The 20786-nt window shown below is 48.3% G+C and overlaps 1 protein-coding gene across 1 annotated transcript in view; it reads left to right on the plus strand.

Annotated features, from left to right (window-relative positions):
• Positions 1-10691: 10691 nt before the first annotated feature.
• DPYSL5 (dihydropyrimidinase like 5) overlaps positions 10692-20786 on the plus strand; it is a 191861-nt gene continuing 181766 nt past the window's right edge. Inside the window, exon 1 of the mRNA XM_089659025.1 lies at positions 10692-10819. The gene's annotated coding sequence lies outside the window, so the exon portion shown is untranslated. The remainder of the gene's footprint in view (positions 10820-20786) is intronic.

Genomic DNA, 20786 nt, shown 5'->3' on the forward strand with positions numbered 1-20786 from the left:
CGGGATGAAGGATGGTGATGGGGTACAGCGGAGAGGAGTATTATATATGGGATGAAGGAAACCGATGGGGTACAGCGGAGAGGAGTATGATATACGGGATGAAGGAAGCCGATGGGGTACAGCAGAGAGGAGTATGATATACGGGATGAAGGGTGCCGATGGGGTACAGCGGAGAGGAGTATGATATACGGGATGAAGGGTGCCGATGGGGTACAGCAGAGAGGAGTATGATACACGGGATGAAGGATGCCGATGGGGTACAGCGGAGAGGAGTATGATACACGGGATGAAGGGTGCCGATGGGGTACAGCGGAGAGGAGTATGATACACGGGATGAAGGATGCCGATCGGGTACAGTGGAGAGGACTATGATACACGGGATGAAGGGTGCCGATGGGGTACAGCGGAGAGGAGTATGATACACGGGATGAAGGGTGCCGATGGGGTACAGCGGAGAGGAGTATGATACACGGGATGAAGGGTGCCGATGGGGTACAGCGGAGAGGAGTATGATACACGGGATGAAGGGTGCCGATGGGGTACAGCGGAGAGGAGTATGATACACGGGATGAAGGGTGCCGATGGGGTACAGCGGAGAGGAGTATGATACACGGGATGAAGGATGCCGATGGGGTACAGCGGAGAGGAGTATGATATACGGGATGAAGGAAGCCGATGGGGTACAGCGGAGAGGAGTATGATATACGGGATGAAGGATGCCGATGGGGTACAGCGGAGAGTAGTATGATACACGGGATGAAGGATGCCGATGGGGTACAGCAGAGAGGAGTATGATATACGGGAGGAAGGAAGCTGATGGGGTACAGCGGAGAGTAGTATGATATACGGGATGAAGGATGCCGATGGAGTACAGCGGAGAGGAGTATGATACACGGGATGAAGGATGGTGATGGGGTACAGCAGAGAGGAGTATGATATACGGGATGAAGGGTGCCGATGGGGTACAGCAGAGAGGAGTATGAATACAGGATGAAGGATGGTGATGGGGTACAGCAGAGAGGAGTATGATATACGGGATGAAGGATGCCGATGGGGTACAGCGGAGAGGAGTATGATATACAGGATGAAGGATGCCGATGGAGATATATGGGATGAAGGACGCCGCATACCATTGTTGGCTTCAGCTGTTGATCACCGGGTCCCGGCTGGTGATTCCCTGCCAGCACCCGGCAATCAGATTTCTCCCCTGTCAGCTCCTGCACACTGCTTTGTATGGCTCTGCATTGATCCCAATACATGTAAATTAATTGGTTTACATTGAAGTTATAGATAATAGTATATATACTGGGATTTTTTCCTTTTTACACTAGTAATGGCGGCGATCTGCAACTTATGACGGGACTGCGGCAGGCGTTCTGACACTGGGGGGGAACAAACTGCCACTGACATCCCAATGACACTAATACAGTGATCAGTTCTAATAAAAAGCACTGACACTGTACTAATGGCACTGGGGAGGAAGGGGTTAACATGTGGGGCGATCAACGGGTTAGCTGTGTGCTGTGTGTGTTTTACTGTGCAAGCACACTGCTTTATATGGCTGTGCTATGCAGAGCCATACAAAGCAGCGTGCAGGAGCTGACGGGAGAGATCTGTATTGTTTACATACAGACTTCTCCCCCATCACTGATACTCGGCGATTGCCAGGTGCTGGAAGGAAATCACCAGCTGGGACCCAGTGATTGACAGCTGAAGCCACCAATGACACACGCCCCCTACCTGGAAATGCAAAATCAGGTGTATATATATATATATTTATGATTATGCGATACAACGCATGTTGCGCCAATTTTGATGCAGTGCAACGCTGACGCAACCATGTGAACGACACTGGATGCTGCAGTACACACAATTTTGACAGGTTTTTGTGGAGCTTCAAAAAACACTGATGAAATTTCTGCTTTTGAAGCCGAAAGGAGAACTTTTTATTGATTTATTTTCTTTTTTTTACATTTTTAATTCAAAGCCGACCTTCAGCCAGGAAAACAATTTCTTTGCACCAGCTTCCTCCCCCTCCCTCTCCTACAAGAAGATTAACCCCTCGCCTACAGGGCACTTTCACCCCTTCCTGCTCAGGCCAATTTTCAGATTTCAGCGATGTCGCACTTTGAATGACAATTGCGCGGTCATGCAACACTGTACTCGTATTACATTTTTATCATTTTTTTTCGACAGACAGATTTCTTTTGGTGGCATTTAATCACCACTAGGTTTTTTTTTTTTCTTCTAAACAAACAAACAAAAAAAGACCACAAATTTTGAAAAAAAAAAAAGTTTGTTTCTGTTAAAACATTTTGTAAATCAGTGATTTTTCTCCTTCACTGATGTGTGCTGATAGGCTGCTTTGATGAGGAAGCAATAATGAGGCTGCACTGATAGGCAGCACTGATGGGCATTGATAGGCAACACTGATGGGTACTGATAGGCAGCACTAATGGGCATTGATAGGTGGCACTGATGGGCATTGATAGGTGGCACTGATGGGCATTGATAGGTGGCACTGATAGGCAACACTTATGGGCACTGGCAGGCAATACTGAGGAGGCACTGATAGCCAGCACAGATGGGCACTGAAAGCCAGCACAGATGGGCACTATTGGCTAGACTGATGGGGCTACACTGATCATCAGGGCACTGTTGATCAGTGTAGATGTCCCCCTGAGAAATGCCGCTTACATTTCCCATTTACATGTGCTCAGCTGTGATTGGACACAGCTGGTCACATGTAAAAGGAGGCTCTGATTGGCCCCCTACTTGGACACGTGATCAGCTGTGTCTGAAGGACACAGCAATCACAGATTGCGCAGTGCGCGCGCCCCAGGGGGCGGGGAGGGATGTGGTTCCAGGAGGACATCAATGGACGCCCTCCCAGAACTAACTGACCACGCTGCAACCATTTTTTTGGCTATAGCGTGGTCGGAAAGTGGTTAACCTCTGCCATCACCATAGTGCGGTGGCAAACAGGGTGAGCTTTACCACCTACACATCGTGCATACGTGCTTTTGGGTGGCAGAGATTTCTGTGCTGAGAGTGCGCCCACAGTATACAGAGTGAGCTGTCAAAGACAACCGCTTTGTCTGTACTAATGCCCTGGATGTGGAGAGCCCGGCTCCTGAACATGAGCCCACTGTGCCAATCACAGTGGTCACATGATTAGGCAGACCTTCCTGCCTCCCAGATGTAATAGCCCAGTTAAAGGGATGTCGGGGCAAGCAGGAAGGGGTTAAAAAAGTTGTTTTTAAACATTTCTGATTTTTTTTTTTGTGCTGCGGCTCAGCACTTCTCTTTTCTCATCTGCAGGCTTCTACCACAACCTTCTGGCACAGCTGAGCACATGCTGGATTTTCCAAGATGGCGACGCAGAAAGGGGGTGGGGGGTAGGGCCAGCAATACGGGGACTGAAATTCCTCTTTTAACTTCCAAGAGAACCAAATGCCTATAGCTCTGATTGGGGGGCCCCGTGGTCCCCTAAACACACCTCCTAATGCCAACTGTAGCTCCACCCCTGTTTGAAGCCCAATTTATGGTCATTGCAGTGGGAGGGAGGTACTGTCAGCACAGAGCCTTGTCTTCTCTCTAAGCTGAGCTGTATATGGGGCTGTTCACAATGATGCGTTTTTGCTGGTTTTTTTTACCTTGCTAAAAATGCAAGAAAAGCGCTTTAAAAATGTAAAATTTTCAGGGTGCTTTCACGCTGTTTTGCGTTCAAAATGCATTTCCGTTTGTTTCCTGGTTGGCATACGCCTGTGAAACATGAACATGTGACTCAAAAAATGCACCGACAATTCAACTGAAGTGCGTTTTTGACACATTTTAAAAAGCGCACCAAAGATGCAGCATGCAGGGCTTTACAAAATGCAATGCACCTGCAACGCATCAGTATACAGAGTCCCATAGGAGGCAAAGGGAGATATTTTTATTGTGTTTTTAGCAAGGTTAAAACACAGTGAAAATGCTTCAGTGTGAAAGGGCACTAAGAGTACAGTAATAGTAATAGTGACTATGGAGAGGACTCCTCTGGTACAGAGACTGACATGGTGTTCTATGTACAACCCTACAGTATATGTCAGAGCTATATAAGTGTATTATATAATAACAATAACGGACACCGTGCATTCCACGTGTAGTAACAGACTACTAGGCTAACTAGAAAAAGTGTCTCAAAATCCCAGTGAGCTTGAAAGACTCCTTAAGACCATTCCACGTAATTCAAGCGGGAAAGGGATCCCCAGAGCTCCACCCACCCGCTTGTAGACTTCTATATTGAAGGGTCATTGAAGCAAGAAAAGGTTCATCATCTCCAACACCCCACCACACTCCACTTTTGGACAACCACGGTTCTCCGCAGAGCGATGCTTCAGGTTGCCCTTCACATAGAGTTTGCCATGGAACGAGAGCCAGGCCAAATCCCGAAACTTTAAAGGGATTCTCTCCAGATTCATCAAACGCAGACCTTCCCTCATAACTGGACCTGGGCAATCCCTCAAGGCCAGTGACTCGCTAAAGGCGGATTCAACAATCCTCCTCTCCAGGGCCTTCCTAGGAAGAAACTTCATTTCCTCTACCGTCACTCGCCACTGCCGAAGCATTTTTAGGCACGGGGCAACATAAGCTGGGAGCTTACCATGTCGAACCCTCAGGCTTTTCACTGGCCCACCATTCTCCCAGCTTCGCAGAAAAGGCCTAAACCAGGACTGGAAAATACCAACCCACCCAGGCGGTTCCTCTGCCAGCATGCTACCAAAATTATGTTTCAAAAACATCAGAGAAAATAAAACCACCGAGTTGACCATAACTAGGCCAACCATCCGCCTGGGAAGGTAGATTACAGACCTCTTAATTAGGTTCAGTCTGTTTCCCCCATAACAGCTGGAAGAAACCTGTAGATCTTCACATAGAGAGAGACTGCCAAAACACAGACAAAGCTGACATACAGAAATACTGGGATCAGGTAAGTTTTAATCAGGTCAATCCTTTCCCTGTAAGAGAGTTTCCAGTCCTTCCAGCTGGCAACCTTGGCATCAGCATCTTGTAGCCTGCTTACCCAATTTGCAAGGCCATAATTGCCAGGACCAAATCTGATGCCTAAAACTTTAATTTCCTGCCGGGGCTTTGGGAAGGCATCCGTCCTCTGCTATCCAGAAAACCTTACTCTTATCCTGATTGATCTTTGAAACAGATGCCTCAGCATACTGTTCCATCACTGAGACCACCTCCTCTACCCCAGAGATAAAAACAGACACGTCATAGGCCACAACCCTCAGAGGAGGCTCCCCAGGAATGCCCAAAGGAACCCCACACAATGGTCCACTCTCTAACCTCCGAAAGAAGGGATCAAAAACATTTAGCAGAGGACTCAAAGGACACCCCTGAGACACACCTGAGCCAACCTCAAAGGGCTGTCTAATCTAACCATTTACAAGCATGAAGCTTTCAGCCCCTCTGTATAAAGTCTTTAGCCAATCGATAAAGCCCCCCTACAGGCCATACTTGACAAGAAGCAGCCATAGGTACTCATGATTGACCAATCAAAAGCTTTGGCCTGATCCAATGCCAGCAGGAACTTTCCCCAGCCCGCTGCCCTGCACCGTTCCAGGGCCTCCCGGACAGTTATCACCACTAAAAAAGTGCTCTTACCCTGAACTGAACAGTGCTGATGGCAAGAACGTAAACTGCCCGCAACAGCCGATAAACGCCAGAAAATGATCTTTGCCAATATCTTCCTATCAACATTGAGAAGGCTAATGGGCCACCAATTCTCAAAGAATCTTTACCCTTTGATAGAAGTATCACTGCAGTTTGTTGCATGGGGGGAGAAAGTGAACCCTCTCTCAGGCAGCCATTAAAAACCTCCACCAAATATGGGGCCAGAGTAATCTTAAGGTGCTTATAAAACTCGGCTGTCAATCCGTCTTGCCCAGGCGACTTCTTCATGGCAAGCTGATCAACAGCTTTAACCACCTCATCTGCCGTGATGTCCTCTGTCAAACTCACAAGAGAACTGCTATTTCCCAGTCCTGGAGTAGAGCCCAGAAAACCCAACATGCTCGCCCGATCAAGGTCCCTCGTACCCAGGAGGTCAGCATAATATGACCTGGAGGTTTCCAGGATCCCGACTTGGACTTTTTCAGGGAACCCGTACTGTCAACCAGGCCTACAACCGACTTAACTGCTCTACCTTGTTTGCAATTCTGGTAAGGGTCGGGCGAGTGATAATTCCCATAATCCCTTTCCAGAATCAAAGAAGCATGTCTATCATATTGACACTGCCTGAGCAAGAGTTTAACCTCAGAGATCACCCCTGGATCTCCATTATTCGAGACAAGCCGATCGAGCTTCCTCCGCAGTTTCTGGTAGGTGACATACTTATCAAGCTGTTTATTTCTTCTTATGGCCTTGAAAAATCCAACGATCCTTCATTTTGTAAGCTCCCACCACTCGGACTTACTGCTGCAAAAGTCCATGATTGATACCTGTGCCTGAAAAAAATCCTCAAAGGATTGACTCACCTTCTCATCGTCCAGGAGTGCCAAATTCACCTTCCAGGTACCCCTCCCCCTAGGTGGTGTATCGGGGCCACTCAGAGTCACAGACAGAATACAGTGATTGGAAAACTCTACCGCCTGACACACTGGTGCCAAGAATGCAGAGTTCCCCTTTAAAAAGAAACTATCTATTTTACTCTGACTAGCACCTCGCTGAAATGTGAATCCTGTGTCGTCTGGGCAGCACTGAATGTGCACATCAACCAGACCTGCCTCTCTAGCTATTTTGTTTAAAAAAAACCCGTCACAGTCCAGCCTGACTCCAGTACCTTTCCTGTCCTTAGTCCTAGTGACGGTGTTAAAGTTACCACCGAAGACAACTTCCTGGGCTATAAAAAGAAAAGGATTGATCTTCATGAAGAGGCATTTCCTGTCCCATTTTATCTGGGGCCCATAGATGTTAATCAGGTGCAGGTTCTTCCCCCTCATGGAGACGTCTAAGACCATGCATTGGAGGATTTCCCTCCAAAACTCTACTGTGCACATGGCTGTCCATACTGGAGTCCATACTGTCACTTTTAATAAAGCATGGCTTTTCAGTCTTTTTTTTCCTTTACGGGATTAGGCACAGAGTCCTCACCGTCATCCTCATCCGCAGAATCTTCTGAAAACTGGAAGGTTCTTCCACTTAGGGGAGACGCCATCTTTTTAATAAACTTTGGCAGCAGTCCACCATTTTCCTCTACCTCCTGTGCTGTTCCTCCAGCTTGCTGGGGAGGGGGTGAGGCAGAGGCTGACATTTCCTCCAGTGAAGCAGATCCTGAGGTGGATGGGATACCAGGGGCAGCATCCAGGACCCCCTCCTCGCTCTCCACCCGTACTGTCACCACCAATGCTGAAGCTTTACTGGCGTCTCCCTTCATTTTTTGAACCTTTCCTCATTCTGGAACTTTTCCTTGAACGCTCCGCTCTTTTCCTTCAGGGCATTCACCAAACTCTGCTGCTTCTTGATGGCGTCCTCCAAACCTTTCAGCTCCGGCTTCAGACTCTGCCGCCTGCTGCTCCATGCTTTATTGTGTAATATTTTATTTTTCTTATAATCGGCTTTCAGGCTCACCAGCTTTTCCTCCTCCTTCACAATTCTCAGCAAATAGTCAGCAACCAGCTCTTTGAAGGCAGGGAGGGATTCCTCTTTTACAGGGCCACAGCCAAGGTCTTCAGGTGTAGTTGAAGCTTTGGAGAGCAAGCTGGGTCCCTCAGGGAGACAATGGCCTGACCCTATCCCAAAATCATTCATCGTCATTGGGGGTCAGGCAAGCAGGCCTGCCCCCTAGTGTCTGGAGAGAGAGCTACAGCACAACCAACCTCTCTGGTGCAGAGACAGATTGTGATTGGCTCAGTGTTCTCTGTACAGCACTATGGTATATGTCAGAGCTATGTAAATGTATAATAATTGTGTGTGACCATGCGGGACATTAGAGTGTAAGCTCCTCTGGTACAGAGACTGACTTGGTGTTCTATGTACAACCCTACAGTCTATGTCAGAGCTATATAAATGTATTATAATAATAAAAGTATGGTGTAACAGCGTATACCCAGAGATGGACGCGGTTCAACCATTTTGGCTTCAACCTCCATCTTGGCAAAGGAGTTAACCATCCTGACAAACATATTTCTCCCTCATTCTTCCCTCCCTCCCACTCTGAGAGGCCCAGCGACATTTGGCCAGTATGTGTGTGTTAGGAATGTCACAGGAGGGTCATAGGAGCTATAAAGCCCCCCAAGGGAGCTGGGGCCTAGCTGTCTGAAGAACCTGTAAAATGTAACACCTCGTATAAGATAAGGCAAGCTTTCCCAGGAGTTGAAAGAGATTCCAACCTAATAAACCTAACTCAGCATAGGTGACAGAATCAGCTAACCACTTTTCAAAATCCATTTTTCCCCTATGTCTCATATCTTGGAATATGAGAGACTTACATAAAAACCGGACATATTGTCAGATTGGCCACGAGAAGGCGAACAGTTTGGTAGGTCACTCGCATTGTCTCGAATACATAGGAAAGCTGAAAAATAGATCTCGTGAACCGTTCAGTGTATAATTTCATAATTCATATCTAATCAATCCTCAGACGTGTCTGCCTAATAATCTACCCGCGCGTGGAATGTCACTTGCGCATAGGAAAAGTTATGGGCCAAAATATGAGTTATGGAAGATTTTGACTCTAGTTGAGATATCCGCCCATACCTACATGTCCTAAACGGGGTATTGGTACTTGACTTCCCCTGCTGGGGAACTACAAAATAGGCTGTCAGGCCTAAGAGTGTGAGTTGAAGACGTCTCCCATTTTAACATCAATACCACCTGGGGAGACCCGTGCCCTTTTGCTCTGAAACTTGGATCTGCTAACCCAGGACTTTGGCAAGTACCTTAACTTTTTCACCTCTCTCTGATATCTCTTTGCTGTGCTGTTGGTTTCTGTATGTTTATATATATATATATATATTAGTTACATCTTTTCTGTAAATATTTTTATTGCACCGGTTTGACCTTTTAGTAATAAATCTTTCCTTCTGAAAGCGTTGAACTGTTTCTATAGCGCTTTATTGCAATTTACGAATTCCAGCCTCTAAAGAGAACGCTACTGTGTTTGTTTAACTCTCTCCATAATCGGCCTGTGGTGACCGTGTTATACAGACAATTATCTCAACCATTATAGTGTTTTAGCTGATATTGACAAGTTTCCTCTTTCTCTGTACAAAAAGGAGGTGGTGGCAGTGTGAAGGGTTAATTGCCTAATTAACCTGACCCCGTAACAATCGCTCAGGCTGCCGGTACATCGATTGTGGTCCAATTAGCAGGAAAATCGTTGTGCAGGGTGCAGCTGGGTGTGGCATTGTTACGCACATGACATCGCGGTTTTAGATCAGCTAAGTCCTTTGGTCACGAGTTTGATGAGAAGGTCTGGGGTCTGACGCCGCGATCGTGACATATGGGACTATGGGGGAGGGGACATTAGAGTGTAAGCTCCTCTGGTGCAGAGACTGATATGACTGGCTCAGTGTTCTCTGTACAGCACTGCGGTATATGTCAGAGCTATATAAATGTATAATAATAGTGTGTGACTGTGGGGGGGACATTAGAGTGTAAGCTCCTCTGGTACAGAGACTGATGTGATTGGCTCAGTGATCTCTGTACAGCGCTGCGGTATATGTCAGAGCTATATAAATGTATAATAATAGTGTGTGACTGTGGGGGAGGGGACATTAGAGTGTAAGCTCCTGTGGTACAGAGACTGATGTGATTGGCTCAGTGATCTCTGTACAGCACCATGGTATATGTCAGAGCTATATAAATGTATAATAATAATAGTGTGTGACTGTGGGGGGGGGGGGACATTAGAGTGTAAGCTCCTTTGGTGCAGAGACTGATGTGACTGTGGGGGGACATTAGAGTGTAAGCTCCTCTGGTACAGAGACTGATATGACTGGCTCAGTGATCTCTGTACAGCACTGCGGTATATGTCAGAGCTATATAAATGTATAATAATAGTGTGTGACTGTGGGGGGGACATTAGAGTGTAAGCTCCTCTGGTACAGAGACTGATGTGATTGGCTCAGTGTTCTCTGTACAGCACTGCGGTATATGTCAGAGCTATATAAATGTATAATAATAATAGTGTGTGACTGTAGGGGGGACATTAGAGTGTAAGCTCCTGTGGTATTCCCTCACACACTGGCTGAGATGTATACACAGGAATGCCTTCTATCACCCTGCGGCCTTGTGGTACACAGTAGCAGTGTGGGCACACACACACATCTATATACATGGTCACAGCTGGTGTCAGGGTGTGTGTTGGCCCCAGCAGGGCTCATGTCTCCTCTCCCCGGGGCGTAACACATGGCTGGGCCTCTCCCTCATTGTCAGGTACCTCAGGGGTCTCCATGGCAACCAGTAAGGCGATTTTTTTCCCCCCTCCATCCCAGAGATGCGCGGACTCCTCCCACTCGCGCCAGACACTCGACGCGGTGCATGACGGGACACGTAGTCCCGGGGAGTGGCGATATCATTGGCTGCCACGAACCAAAGAACTACTTCTCCCCGCAGCCAATCAGCGCCTCCTGTCAGTGCTCACTCTAGCCTGCTTGTCCTCTCCCTGCTGCGCTAGTGGCTGAGGCGGACGGCAGTCAGCGGAGGAGTCCCGCCCCCCTGTGTCTCTCCCGTTTCAGGGTGCTGTGAGAGGCGCACGCAGAGGAGCCCAGCCCAGCCAGTCAGTGCCAGAGCTGCGGAGCTGCACCGAGACCAGACACAGCAGGTCAGTGGTGCCCACTTCATACAATGACACCCGGGGGTGGGTGTGCTCGCCCTTCTCTGCCCCCCCCCCCAATTCATTGCAGGCTATGGGATGACTGCCTAGCCTTGTGTATCGCTCCATGCCAGGGAGCCAATCAGCGCTCATCGTGATGGGTGCACCCAGGAACCTCGGATTGATGCTGCCTGCAGACTCTTCCTGTCTACATGTACCAGGCTGCTGCATGCTGGCAGTATGATCCCACCTGAGCCCTGTGTGACACCATTGTGTGCCCACAGTCAGGGATGCTGGGTGTGTGTGTGTGCTCACAGGAACCTCCTGGTGGCTGGCTGCCTGTAATGTGCCCCATTCATAGACATCAGACTGACACCCCCATGGAGTGACACCATCAGTGAGGACCAGGCAGGCAGTGATCAGATCCCATCATCCTCCTGTAGTCTGCCCCATTCATAGACATCAGACTGACACCCCCATGGACTGACACCATCATTGAGGACCGGGCAGGCAGTGATCAGATCCCATCATCCTCCTTTAGTCTGCCCCATTCATAGACATCAGACTGACACCCCCATGGACTGACACCATCAGTGAGGACCGGGCAGGCAGTGATCAGATCCCAGCATCCTCCTGTAGTCTGCCCCATTCATAGACATCAGACTGACACCCCCCATGGAGTGACACCATCAGTGAGGACCGGGCAGGCAGTGATCAGATCCCATCATCCTCCTGTAGTCTGCCCCATTCAAAGACATCAGACTGACACCCCCATGGAGTGACACCATCAGTGAGGACCGGGCAGGCAGTGATCAGATCCCAGGATCCAACTGTAGTCTGCCCCATTCATAGACATCAGACTGACACCCCCATGGAGTGACACCATCAGTGAGGTCCAGGCAGGCAGTGATCAGATCCCATCATCCTCCTGTAGTCTGCCCCATTCATAGACATCAGACTGACACCCCCATGGACTGACACCCCCATGGACTGACACCATCAGTGAGGACCGGGCAGGCAGTGATCAGATCCCAGCATCCTCCTGTAGTCTGCCCCATTCATAGACATCAGACTGACACCCCCATGGAGTGACACCATCAGTGAGGACCGGGCAGGCAGTGATCAGATCCCATCATCCTCCTGTAGTCTGCCCCATTCATAGACATCAGACTGACACCCCCATGGAGTGACACCATCAGTGAGGACCGGGCAGGCCGTGATCAGATCCCAGCATCCTCATGTAGTCTGCCCCATTCATAGACATCAGACTGACACCCCTATGCAGTGACACCAATCAGTGAGGACCAGGCAGGCAGTGATCAGATCCTAGGATTTAACTGTAGTCTTCCCCATTTATAGACATCAGACTGATACCCCCTATGGAGTGACACCATCAGTGAGGACTGGGCAGGCAGTGATCAGATCCCAGCATCCTCCTTTAGTCTTCTCCATTCATAGATATCAGGCTGACACCCCCATGGAGTGACACCATCAGTGAGGTCCAGGCAGGCAGTGATCAGATCCCATCATCCTCCTGTAGTCTGCCCTATTCAAAGACATCAGACTGACACCCCCATGGAGTGACAGCATCAGTGAGGACCGGGCAGGCAGTGATCAGATCCCAGCATCCTCCTGTAGTCTGCCCCATTCATAGACATCAGACTGACACCCCCTATGCAGTGACACCAATCAGTGAGGACCAGGCAGGCAGTGATCAGATCCCAGGATCCAACTGTAGTCTTCCCCATTTATAGACATCAGACTGATACCCCCTATGGAGTGACACCATCAGTGAGGACCGGGCAGGCAGTGATCAGATCCCAGCATCCTCCTTTGTAGTCTTCTCCATTCATAGATATCAGGCTGACACCCCCATGGAGTGACACCATCAGTGAGGTCCAGGCAGGCAGTGATCAGATCCCAGCATCCTCCTGTAGTCTGCCCCATTCATAGACATCAGACTGACTCCCCCAATGGAGTGACACCATCAGTGAGGACCGGGCAGGCAGTGATCAGATCCCAGCATCCTCCTGTAGTCTGCCCCATTCATAGACATCAGACTGACACCCCCATGGAGTGACACCATCAGTGAGGACCAGGCAGGCAGTGATCAGATCCCATCATCCTCCTGTAGTCTGCCCCATTCATAGACATCAGACTGACACCCCCTATGGAGTGACACCATCAGTGAGGACCAGGCAGGCAGTGATCAGATCCCAGGATCCAACTGTAGTGTGCCCCATTCATAGACATCAGACTGACACCCCCATGGAGTGACACCATCACTGATGTGCAGGCAGGCAGTGATCAGATCCGATCATCCTCCTGTAGTCTGCCCCATTCATAGACATCAGACTGACACCCCCATGAAGTGACACCATCAGTGAGGTCCAAGCAGGCAGTGATCAGATCCCAGCATCCTCCTGTAGTCTGCCCCATTCATAGACATCAGACTGACACCCTCATGGAGTGACACCATTGGTGAGATTCAGGCATGCAGTGATCAGATCTCTGTAAAGTCAGGGTGATGTATGCTGGCTGCTTCCCCTCACTATCCCGGCTGTATACTCCGGGCTGCTGCATGCTGGCAGTATAGTGCTGCTTAACCCTTTCAGTGCAGGGGCTTTGCTATTGGATAACTTTGTCTTAATGAATATAATGTCTAGTGGTGACACCATTGTGTACTGGGGGTGATGCATGCTGAATGTGTGCCTCTCAGTATCCTCTTGATCAGTGGTCTTCAAACTCTAGCCTGGCGACTGGATGGGGCCCATTGCTTGTCTTTATCTGGCCCTTGGGGCACTATTCCTCCCACTGACAGCATCAATGGGACATTATTCCTCCACTGATATCAAAACGGGGTACCATTCCTCCCATTAGAACCAATGACGGGGCACCATTCCTCCCATTAGAACCAATGACGGGGCACCATTCCTCCCATTAGAACCAATGACGGGGCACCATTCCTCCCATTAGAACCAATGACTGGGCACCATTCCTCCCAAAAGAACCAATGATAAGGGAACCATTCCTCCCAATAGAACCAAGGACGAGACACTATTCCTCCCAAAAGAACCAATGACGGGGCACCATTCCTCCCAATAGAGCCAATGACTGGGCCCCATTCCTCCCAATAGAACCAAGGGTGAGACACTATTCCTCCCAAAACAGCCAATGACTGGGCACCATTCCTCCCATTAGAACCCATGACGGGGCACCATTTCTCCCATTAGAACCCATGACGGGGCACCATTCCTCTCATTAGAACCAATGACGGGGCACTATTCCTCTCATTAGAACCAATGACGGGGCACCATTCCTCCCATTAGAACCAATGACGGGGCACCATTCCTCCCATGAGAACCAATGTTGGGGCACCATTCCTCCCATGAGAACCAATGTTGGGGCACCATTCCTCCCATGAGAACCAATGTTGGGGCACCATTCCTCCCATGAGAACCAATGTTGGGGCACCATTCCTCCCATGAGAACCAATGTTGGGGCACCATTCCTCCCATGAGAACCAATGTTGGGGCACCATTCCTCCCATTAGAACCAATGACGGGGCACCATTCCTCCCATTAGAACCAATGACGGGGCACCATTCCTCCCATTAGAACCAATGACGGGGCACCATTCCTCCCTTTAGAACCAATGACGGGGCACCATTCCTCCCATTAGAACCAATGACGGGGCACCATTCCTCCCTTTAGAACCAATGACGGGGCACCATTCCTCCCATTAGAACCAATGACGGGGCACCATTCCTACCAAAAGAACCAATGACGAGGGAACCATTCCTCCCAAAAGAACCAATGACGAGGGAACCATTCCTCCCAATAGAACCAAGAATGAGACACTATTCCTCCCAAAAGAACCAATGACGGGGCACCATTCCTCCCAAAAGAACCAATGACGGGGCACCATTCCTCCCATTAGAACCAATGACGGGGCACCATTCCTACCAAAAGAACCAATGACGAGGGAACCATTCCTCCCAAAAGAACCAAGAATGAGACACTATTCCTCCCAAAAGAACCAATGGCGGGGCACCATTCCTCCCAATAAAGCCAATGACTGGGCACCATTCCTCCCAAAAGAACCAATGACGGGGAACCATTCCTCCCAATAGAACCAATGGTGGGGCACCATTCCTCCCATTACAAATAATGACGGGGCACCATTAGAACCAATGACTGGGCACCATTTCTCCCATTAGAACCAATGACGGGGCACCATTAGAATCAATGACAGTGCACCGTTCCTGCCGTTGGAACTAATGACGGGGCACCGTTCCTCCCGTTGGTACCAATGATGGTCACAGTCCATCCCACCCAAAGCCTGAAGGACAGGAAACTGGCCCTTTGCTTAGAAAGTTGGGAGACCCCTGCTCTTGATCACTGCTTCCCATAGCTGGGCCCATCCAAACACATCAGGCTCACATCCTATGAAGGGAGACCATTGGTGTGACCCAGGAGGCAGGCAGTGATCTGTAAAGTCAGGGTGATGTATTCCGGCTACGTCCCATCACCATCCCGGCTGTATTTGCCAGGCTGCTGCATGCTGGCGGTATTGCACTGTTGGACCCTTTCAGCGGGGTCCAACAGTGCAATGCCTGTGGTCGGGTGGGGAGATGTTTATAAACATAATTCAGGATTGTGTTTTCCCGGAGATGGATGTTGGCTGCCTATTTCACCCCGACACCCCGAGTCCTGCGCCAGGCACCTATAGTCGGTGTATCATCCCACGTGTGGTGCCTGTGCAGAGCACACTTCTCGGCCTTTTGTCATTTTTCAATCTGATTGTATGATCCTCTTCATGGTGACCACACACACATACTAAATGATCAATTTCTTTTCCGATCGTTCTCTTCCGATGCGAATAATCGATCTCTAGTTGACAGCCTTTTTCCCCACACGCAGGGAAGTGAATTTCTATCAATAGTTTGATACGATTATGACGTTCGCCACTGTTTCCACCAAGGGATCTCATCATCTGTGCGACGCTATTTTGATTGATCTAAGAATCTCGGTGGTGCAAATCGATCAATAATTTTCCCGCCCTGGCTGACTGACCCAGTGTGAACACGCCTGATCGGAAATGAATCCGAATCGATCGGAAGGGGAGTTACGCCTGTTTGATTGAATTGCGCATCGTTTTAGATTGTAAGCTCCAACGAGGGCCCTCTGATTCCTCGTGTATTGAATTGTATGGGGACTGTACTGTCTGCCCTCGCGTTGTGAAGCGCTGCGCATACTGTTGGCGCGATATAAATCCCGTATAATAGATAACGATGCAAAAAACAAAGCATGTGGCCAGCATTAGATCTACCAACAACCATGTGGTATATGGGCCTGCCTCATTAAATACAACCTGATTGGATAGATTAGGTAGATCCTCGTATTACATGGTTTTGATAACTTGTGCGGTCAGATTGTAACGTGTATGGTGACCCTTATTCAAAATTACGGACTGCAAACATCCTCCATGTGCACAGCTGAATTCTGCCTCACTCACTGGAAATCATGGTCGCTGTACTCGTCCAGCATGGCAATAGGAGACGATGGCTGCTGAAGTAGTCATGTCTCCTCCCTCAGCCTTTGATTGGACAAGCTCACTGTTGAGCTCATCTCTGTGCTCTCCCCTCCTGTAGTTATGTTCCCTGTGTTTGAGTGACTGACACAAATCGAGGGTGCTCTGATTGGCTCTTCAGATTCAGGTACTTAGACTAGCATTGGGCTGAAATAAAATGAAGGGCTGGTTTTATTTTTCTTTTCTGCATCCAAAATGCACAGAAAGTAGGTTACATGGTTGTCAATGGCATGGTTCACACCAGCGTTTGCAGTTCCGGCATCAAAAACGCACTGGGCCTCAAATTACTCCAAAAAAGGAGGAAAAGGCCCCTTTCATACGGGCGTTTTGATTGGGTCCGCCTGCTCGTTTTTTCAGGCGGACCCGATCGGAACCTCTATTGTCTTCTATGGGACCTGATTGGAACTGCTATTCTTCTCTATGGGACCCGATCGGAAACGCTATTCTCCTATATGGGACCTGATCGGAACCTCTACTCTCCTCTATGGGACCCGATCGGAACCTCTATTCTCCTCTATGGGACCCGATCGGAACCGCTATTCTCCTATATGGGACCTGATCGGAACCTCTACTCTCCTCTATGGGACCCGATCGGAACCTCTATTCTCCTCTATGGGACCCGATCGGAACCGCTATTCTCCTCTATGGGACCCGATCGGAACCGCTATTCTCCTCTATGGGACCCGATCGGAACCGCTATTCTCCTCTATGGGACCCGATCGGAACCGCTATTCTCCTCTATGGGACCCGATCGGAACCGCTATTCTCCTCTATGGGACCCGATCGGATCATCTATTCTCTATGGGACCCGATCGGATCATCTATTCTCCTCTATGGGACCCGATCGGAACCTCTATTCTCCTTTATTGGACCCGATCGGAACCTCTATTCTCCTTTATTGGACCCGATCGGAACCTCTATTCTCCTTTATTGGACCCGATCGGAACCTCTATTCTCCTCTATGGGACCCGATCGGAACCTCTATTCTCCTCTATGGGACCCAATCGGAACCGCTATACTCCTCTATGGGACCCGATCGGAACCGCTATTATCCTCTATGGGACCCGATTGGAACCTCTTTTCTCCTCTATGGAGCGGCACGTGTAAATGGACATGTGTCTGTTTATACCTGTCAACATCCAGTCCAATCCGCCAAAAATAGACGGATGGGGATCCATTCCCCTTCTGTCCGTAGGATTGCATGGGATGGCTGTTGGATGGAAATGGACAGTTGGTCCGTTTCCATCAAACTGCCCATAGAGGAAAGTATCCATGTCCGCTCTGCAGCCTGTCATCCGCTTGCTCAGCAGGAGATCTTCGGCTTAGCAACTGAATTCGCTGATGGGTCCACCTCATGTGAAAGGGACCAAAAAAGCATTTGAAACGCATCAAAAATGCACTGGAACGCGTAAAAAAATGTGCATGCAGAAAAGCATCCAGGCTGCATTTGGAGTGCATTTGGAGGGAGTTCACTCCCTATGGAGTGCATTTGGAGGGAGTTCACTCCCTATGGAGTGAACTGGCCCTTAGGCCGGCTTCAGTCTCCATTGCAGTTTTCAGTCTTCTGCATTGTGCAGTAAAGGCGTGATTTACCGCAAATTGACACAAAGGTAACCTTGCTTTGTTCACTGGTGCGCAGTCATGTTGGAACAGGAATTGGCTATCCCAAAGGTGTTCTATGGGGTTGAGGTCAGGACTCTGTGCAGGCCAGTCAAGTTCCTCCACCCCAAACTGGCTCCTCCATATCTTTATGGACCTTGCTCTGCGCACTGGTGAGCAGTCATGTTGGAACAGGAAGGGGCCATCCCCAAACTCTTCCCACAAAGTTGGGAGCATGAAATTGTCCAAAATGTCTTGGTATGCTGACGCCTTAAGATTTCCCTTCACTGGAACTAGGGGGCCAAGCCCAACCCCTGAAAAACAACCCCACACCATAACCCCCCCTCCACCAAACTTTACACTTGGCTCAATGCAGTCAGGCAAGTACCGTTCTCCTTTAAACTGCCAAACCCAGAAATATCCATCGGATTGCCAGACAGAGAAGCGTGATTGGTCACTCCAGAGAACACGTCTCCACTGCTCTAGAGTCCAGTGGCGGCGTGCTTTACACCACGGCATCTGACACTTTGCATTGCACTTGGTGATGTAAGGCTTGGATGCAGCTGCTCAACCATGGAAACCCATTCCATGAAGCTCTCTACGCACTGTTGTTGGGCTCATCTGAAGGCCACACCAAGTTTGAAGGTCTTTAGCTATTGACTCTGCAGACAGTTGGTGACTTCTGCGCACTGTGCGCTTCAGCATGCGCTGACCCCGCTCTGTCATGTGACGTGGCCTACCACTTGGTGGCTGAGTTGCTGTTGTTTCCAGTTGCTTCCACTTTGTTATAATCCCACTAACAGTTGAGCGTGGAATATTTAGTAGCCAGGAAATGTCACGGATGGACTTATTGCACAGGTGACAACCTATCACGGGACCACGCTTGGAGTCACTGAGCTCCTGAGAGCGACCCATTCTTTCACCAATGTTTGTAGAAGCAGTCTCAATGCCTAGGGGCTTAATTTTATACACCTGTGTCCATGGAGGGGATTGGAACACCTGAATCACATGATTTGGAGGGCGGGGCCAATACTTTAAGCAATATAGTGTATGTTGTGGCACCCTGCTCACATAGAAATGCAGAGATTGCACCGACTTCATGTTTTCCAGTTTTTCCTTCTCTCCTGTAATAGAAAGTTTGTTTAAAGTGATGAATATCTCAAAGTGAAATGTATAAGCAGATGACTGAGAGTAATGACTCCTCTTTACTCCCTTTATCCTCCGTACAGCTCTGTGTCGGAGGATAGGTTCACACCTGAGCGTAGCAGGAACTCGCATTCCCGTTTTTGGAGCATTTCTTCTTGTCATGCATAGAGCAGCTCATTCACGGGATTGGGCTTCGCTATGTGTGGCAAACATCCCAAAGGAGCTCCAAAACCGTTTTTAGAGAGGAGCCTGGTGCGTTTTTAACAGTTCTTAATGGCACCGCAAGTGTGATGTGCAGCTGCAGTGCGTTTACAAAATGCTCAGCAAAATGTATTTTTTTTTTTTTGTGAGCTTTGTCATGCATTTTGGAAATGCCAAGTGTGAATGATGCCCTCCTTTTGAGGACCAAGGGACGTATTTGTCCCATGTGTGTAATTGCCTATATCATCTGATTAAGAACTTAAAACTCCTTTTTTTTTTTTTTTTTGGTTTGAGTCAAAATATTAGTTCTTATCAACAAACAACAAATGGATCTAGCTTTTTGCCAATTATTTCATGAAATGGCTTAGTTACAGCAACTGAAGTGTACGAACTTTAAAAACAAAAAAATTGATTCTTTTGGCGTTCCAAAATCTTACGGTCCTCAAAGGGTTAAGAAGGCCATAGATTATGCGATTTTTCTTTTTTTTTTTTTTTTTTTTTTACATTTTTTTTTAAATTTTTTTGTTTTCCCGTGGTGTAAGGAAAGAAGAAAAAAAAATTTGTTTTTTTCCCTATCAACACAGTCAGTGTCAATGTGGGAATCCCTTCTTCAGCACTATTGTGTTCTGCCGGCAGAGAGCCTTCCCTGCTGACAGAACACAATGATCACAGCTAGTGACTATAGCCACCGGTAGTAATCGTAAAAAAAAAAAAAATCTGACATGCTGGTTGTACCAAGTTGATCGATGGATCAATGTCGGTGCAACCAGCCTGCCCATAGATGGTTCAATACTCAGCTGGTCCCTGAGATTGGATCCATCTATGGCAGGCTTTAGAGACAGAGGGGTTTATTTACTAAAGCTGGAGAGTCCAAAATCAGACTCCCTTCTGCATAGAAACCAATCAGCTTCTAACCTCAGCTTGTTCAATGAAGCTTTGGCAATGAAACCTGAAAGCTGATTGGTTTCTATGCAGAAGGGAGTCTGATTTTGGACTCTCCAGCTTTAGTAAATAAACCCCAGAGTGTCTGAAAGGAAACTGCTCTTGTAGTTGCTCTTAGTTAAGCAATGGGGCTACACGAATCTGTGTATTAAAGAAAAAAAAACAGAAAAAAAAATGTAATATGTATTCGTAAAAAAAAAATAGTGCATTTGAAAAGCAAATCTTGTTTCAAAAAATATATAAATCAGAGATTCAACTAAAATTTACTGTAAACTGTTATTGTGTGGGCATGGTTTTGGGAAGGTTTCTTCACAGTAAGAGCTGTGAAAACGTGGAATGGACTCCCTCAAGAGTTGATTCTGGCCAGCTCAGTGGATTGCTGTAGGAAAGTCCTGGATTCTTTCTTGGATACACAGAATATAACTGGATACTAACATTTATAGGTAAAGTTGATCCAGGGAATATCCAATTGCCTCTCAGGGGATCAGGAAGGAAT

The sequence above is a fragment of the Staurois parvus genome, unplaced genomic scaffold, assembly GCF_062004578.1.
Source record: "Staurois parvus isolate SC_StPar_1 unplaced genomic scaffold, SC_StPar_1.0 ptg001130l, whole genome shotgun sequence".
NCBI lineage: Eukaryota > Metazoa > Chordata > Amphibia > Anura > Ranidae > Staurois > Staurois parvus.